At 35.1% G+C, this 5967-nt stretch overlaps 1 pseudogene; it reads right to left on the bottom strand.

The window, feature by feature from the left end:
* Window positions 1–4745: 4745 nt before the first annotated feature.
* LOC149258036 (putative germin-like protein 3-2 pseudogene) lies at window positions 4746–5439 on the bottom strand (annotated as a pseudogene).
* Window positions 5440–5967: the final 528 nt, after the last annotated feature.

Here is a 5967-nt window from a genome sequence, read left to right as displayed (position 1 = left end):
TCAGGCTCCGTGGCTACAACACTTCCTCACTGAATTGGGCATCTAGTTCCAGCAGCCCATTGTCATCTAGTGTGACAACCAGAGCACTCTCAAATTTTGCAGGGATCCAATATAGCGACAGCGGACGAAACACATAGAGATCCATATGCACTACATTAGAGACTTAGTACATGATCGGGTCATTGATTTGCAGTTTTGTCCTTCAGCAGAACAAACTACAGACATCTTCACCAAGACATTCACTGAGCAGAAGTTTTGTTGTCTGCGCAATCATCTTGGAGTGAAGGACACAGTTGCTTAGAAACTGTCTTTTCTTCCTCTTTTCTTTTGATTACATTGTATTTTGAGGGGGGGGGGGGTTTCCCATGAGGTTTTCCCTCTTTCCTCAATTTTAGTACAAGTTGCACTGTATTTTGGGTGACCTTTGGCCTTAGTTGCCAGGGCCCATTTTCTATTTTTCCCCATAGTGGTGTTCAGGGGGGGTGTTGGAACTACTACACACCTACATGCGGACTCTTAGTTAGAGCATGGGACTACATGCAAGATTCCTTCTGCATGATTTACTCCTTGATTTGCTCCTTCTTTAACTCCACAACTGGTTAGTTCTTCTGCATGATTTACTCCCTGATTTGCTCCTTCTTTAACTCCGCAACTGGTTAGTTCTTTTGCATGATTTACTCCCTGATTTGCTCCTTCTTTAACTCCACAACTCGTTAGTTCTTCTGCATGATTTACTCCCTGATTTGCTCCTTCTTTCACTCCACAACTGGCTAGTTCTCTCCGGAACTTGTTGTAGGTGTTGAGTCTTCTCATTGATCACCACTATGGTGCATTACCTTGGGATCTTCACCCAGTAATGCTATATCATGAGCATTGTAACCCATTTTCTAAGGAATCATTCTTTTCTTCTTCTGATTTTCTTTTAGTGTTTTTGCTCTCCAAAGCTGTGTGTTCAAACTTTGCTAGCTAGATTCATCTGTGCAGGTTTTCTAACACATTTACAATCCACCACTTAATGGAATTCACTTAAGGAAAAGTAAATTTTAGTGTTATATTTGAGTAAATCCATTATGTTCATCATATCCATGAGCTTGTTCTTTATGTAAGGGAAACTGAAAATTCAGTTCTTAATGAATGATTTTTATTTTAATGTGGCACATTTTATTTTAAGTGGAACCATGCAAAGGTAAAGAAATGGTGATGTATTTTGGGTACATGATATGCTTCCACCCTCATACATAAGGAGGCATCTATTGTTGGAAATTTATTTGATTTTAGGCAAAGATGTCCTAAACTATCATTAATTCCACTTAATACAACCGAAGTATGATTTATGGGCCCATTTTGATTGCTCAAATCATAGTTAAGTTACAATTGACCAATCTTGGGGTCAAGTTACCTTTTCATTATACATGTAAAACTGATAGGTGAACAGTAGAGATTTAACTTGTACAAAATTTCCATGGAATATTTTTAATAGTAATAAGGATAGAGGGTTAAGATTTATGTTAAAGGTAGTTATGTTTTTTTTTGGTTTTTAAAATGTTATAAAAGTAAATTAAAATAAAACATAAATATTTTGAACATGAAAAGAGTTATGGTTTTTTAGTCATTTGGTTTACCAATTAAGAATTTTCATCATTAAAAACTATATATATATAGAGATATATATCTCTCTCTCTCTCACTCACTCTCTCTCTCTCTCTCTCTCTCTCTCTTTATATATATATATATATATATATATATATATATATATATATATATATATATAACCAACCATGATATTGTAACAAAATCCTTTTACCAAGTAAGAATTTCCAATTGTTGGTAACATCATCATTTACAAAATTCTCTCAAAGTTTTCTAACATCTATTATGTTTTGGTAGACACAAAGGTATTACAGGACCTTATTTTTTCAGAATTTTAGGAGGAAAAAGTTCAAAGAGAGTTAGTGACTTGGAGGCCACCTCATCAAATATGAGTTTCAATCAAATTCGAATTTCTCTTCTTTATCAAAAAAACTCCTCAAGGATGGTACTAGAACTCTTCAAATAGTTTTAGTTACCTTTATTTGTGTTCTATTTTTGTAATACAGTTTTCAGATATTTGTAATAGCTCTTGATATTTTTATCAAGATATTCTGTGAGGAAATTGTATAAAGACTTCATCCATTGAAGTAATATGGGTTGGATTTTGATGCCAAGGCTCTTAAAATATGTAATAGCTTCTCTTGTAGAGTTCTAATGAAAGCCTTCCAGCTCTAGTTATGACAGAATTTTGTGTTTCTTGTATGTCTTTCTAATGTTTTCATAACTTGTTTCTACATATGTTCAAAACAATTGTAGGAAGGTCTGGGTAAGGTAGATTAAGTCTTAGTCTCTCTGTAATTCCCTGCAAATCATAACCTTTACAAAGAGATTAGCTTATTGGACTATTTGTCCAATATAATTCCTCTTTGACTGGTTTTTGCTTTATGTTTTTTGATAGCCATTAAAAGAGATTAGCTTATTAGACTATCTATCTGAAATATCTCCTCTTGGAATCGGTTTCACTTTGTCCTTTTGTTACGTTTGAATATGTTTTTGTTGGGCAATAGAAATCTTCTACACACATCTAAATTTTCCCAGTTGTTAAGTAGTCAGTCTGACTGCTCAATTATTAGGAATCCCCTTACATTTTTCTACCATAATTCTTGAAAAAATTAAGTCATTCTGTCAGGCTGGAAGGTGACACTTTCAGAAGGGACCCTGTGAGAAAGGCCTTTAATCATGATTAGCGATTATCATTGATCGCCAACCATCCCCATTAAAACCATAAATATGGCCATTGTGCTTCAAAGGATGTTGTTCAGTGACAGGTGAACAATGTTAAACAAAGCCTCGTAACAACTGAGGGAGCCCCCTATGGTTCAAGGGCCAGCTTGAACCTAAAGGCTAGTTGAGTTGGTTTCCTGGCGTAGTTTTTGCGGCCAATGACTGCCTACGGGAAACATGAACAACAACAGCCAAAAAAGTAACTTTGATATTAGTTTTTGTTGATAATTTATTTTTTTATAAAATTCTAGTTATTTGTCACCAAATTATCTATAAATATTATATAATTTTTGTTTTATTGTTTTAGATTTATTTGTACACTAGTAATTCTGTTCTACTTTTATTTTACAAATGAAATCAAATTACATGTTAGATGTTCAATTTAAAAACTCATTATCTAATATAGTTCATTGATTCTAAAATTAGATGCATTTTAAAATAATGTGTAATAATTCTAAATAAAATTTAATTCTATAAATAATGTTTCGTTAGCACACGGTACAATTAAATATATTTTATTTATTTCAAATTATTTAGGAAAAGTTTCAAATGGTCCACCCTTGATATGTTGCATGCAAAAAAAACATAAAAAAGAGAACAATAACATCACCAATGGTTCTTGTTTTAAATGTATCATGGCCTATCTTTAGTATCCATGGTATCGTGAAGTGCTTGTCTCAATTATTTCAAGAGTATGGGTATGTTTGCCTCATTTGTGCTATACATATATCATTTTAACATCATTTTTTCTCTCTATAGGATTTCATCCCTTCTCTTTTTCTCTCTCTCTATATATTTATATCTCTTTGACAATTTACAAAAAAAATGATGACGTATTTTGGGTACATGATATGCTTCCACCCTCATACATAAGGAGGCATCTATTATTGGAAATTTATTTGATTTTAGGCAAAGATGTCCTAAACTATCATTAATCCCACTTAATTTAACCAAAGTATGATTTATGGGCTCATTTTGATTGCTCAAATCATAGTTAAGTTACAATTGACCAAACTTGGGGTCAGGTTACCTTTTCATTATACATGTAAAACAGATAGGTGAACAGTAGAGATTTAACTTGTACAAAATTTCCACGAAATATTTTTAATAGTAATAAGGATAGAGAGTTAAGATTTATGTTAAAGGTAGTTATGTTTTTTTTTTTTTTAATTTGGTTTTTAAAATGGTATAAAAATAAATTAAAATAAAATGTAAATATTTTGAACATGAAAAGAATTATGGTTTTTTAATCATTTGGTTTACCAATTAAAAATTTCCATGATTAAAAATTAGATTCCATTTTATAATTATTAATAATAAAATTATAAATTAATTATTTAGTATGATTTACTTTAATCTTGACGATATATATGAAATTAAGAATGATCCAACATGTTATAATCTGAGTGATAGCGAAGTGAAAATGACAATGGCAAGAGGTCGTCCAAGAAGAATGAATTCTATTGCTCGTTCAATATTTTGTACATGATCGTCGAATTGTGGAAAAATCCTGTGCCAGTGATGTTTATTACTTGATCTTTTGTTCAATTTTTTCTATAATCTATGTAGTTCTTGGTAATTTAGGCGGTGTATCAAAGCCGTTCCTGCAGTTTTGAGTAGACTACATTTTTAAAAGAAGGATGTTGTTCTCTTTGTGAGAATGGTGGATGACTTCTTCCTCTGAACAGTTGAATATTGATTAACATGAGAAATTTCATAATCCAAATTAACACTGATATGTATTTCCAAGTCTTTGTCAATCAATCGTGTATCAAACGCAACGTCAGATTTGAATTATGAAAAACTATTGCTATTATAATTACCTCTCTCAGATAACAACATCGGGAGGTTGGTTTTATTTAACTATATAAATACCACCACCATTGAAGGAAGGAAAGAGCGAATAGTATTATGACAGCATCGGATCAAGATCATGAGGATGTGAACCTGCTTTGGATAATTTGGACGAGCTTGTCATCGATCTGGAAAGCTCTGGCGAGCACAGAGGCAGAAACGGGAGGAGAGGCTCCGAACAAGGCCGGCGCAACCTGCTGAGTTCCTGGATTCTGGCTGTTCAGTCCAGAGAAGGCCACTGCGTTGACAGGGCCAATGTTCTGTTGGAAATGCACAAGACCTCGAGGGAACACAAACACGTCTCCCTTCTCCAGCGTTGTGGAGAACAGAGTGTTGTTAGTGGTGATAAAGCCAACCAAGAGAGTACCCTCGATCACCACCAAGATTTCGGTGGCCCGCGGATGTGTGTGAGGAGGGCTGAGGCCGAGAGGAGCAGCGAAATCAAGGCGGACCAAGGAGATTCCCAAGGTGTTTAAGCCTGGTAGCTGCGTTACAAAAGCTAGCGTTACAACGAATCCCAACTGGTTACTAGTATCTCCTGGTTTATCTAGGCCCCTCAACCGGAAGTCGTCTGCTGTGACCATCATCGCATTCTTACATGGCAACCCGTTCACAATAACTGCACAATTCAAATCAAGCAAAATATATATATAAAATGTTATTCACCCATGATCAGCTAGCAGACATTCGCAAACGCACAAGACATACATAATTACAACATGGAAACGACATACATAATTACAACATGGAAACATTACCATTGCTTTGCATATCGGCAACGCAAATGCTTTGATTGGTGATCACGAACCCTTGGTCGATGACAGATTGTAACCTTTCCCCTGCACATACCTTGCGTGTTTCCTTGAAAAGAATACGCACCTGGATTGATACATTAATGTAGGAAAAGGGGTGGATAAATTGTTCATACCTGGACACCAACTTTTTGGCGTCGTTGCAAGGGAGGCTAATGAGGTGCAAGACACGATCTGTATTAACCAAAGGGTCAATATCTCATCTTAGGGAGAGAACGAACTTTCTCACTCTGCTCAGGTCCTCAGCATAGGTATTTCATTTATTTCGTGTTTTTATTGTTTCCTGTTTTATTAGGGCTGATCTCTTGGCCTGGGGAGGGAGGAGTCCTTTGATGCCCTACTCCAGGCTCTGAGCTTAGATTTCCCTTACATTTTTGTGTTTTCAATTTCGAGAACACCAATCTCTCGCTCTGGGGAGGGAGGGGTCCTTTGACGCCCTACTTCAAGTCTTGAAGTGTTAGGTTTTCTCGTGTGTGTGTTATTTTCT

This window comes from Pinus tabuliformis, chromosome 6 (assembly GCF_031772625.1).
Source record: "Pinus tabuliformis cultivar Carrire ecotype Pingquan chromosome 6, CPIR1, whole genome shotgun sequence".
In the NCBI taxonomy this organism is placed as follows: Eukaryota; Viridiplantae; Streptophyta; class Pinopsida; order Pinales; family Pinaceae; genus Pinus; species Pinus tabuliformis.
The sequence above is the reverse complement of the archived record's forward strand: the minus strand, read 5'-3'. Positions and strand labels throughout refer to the sequence as shown.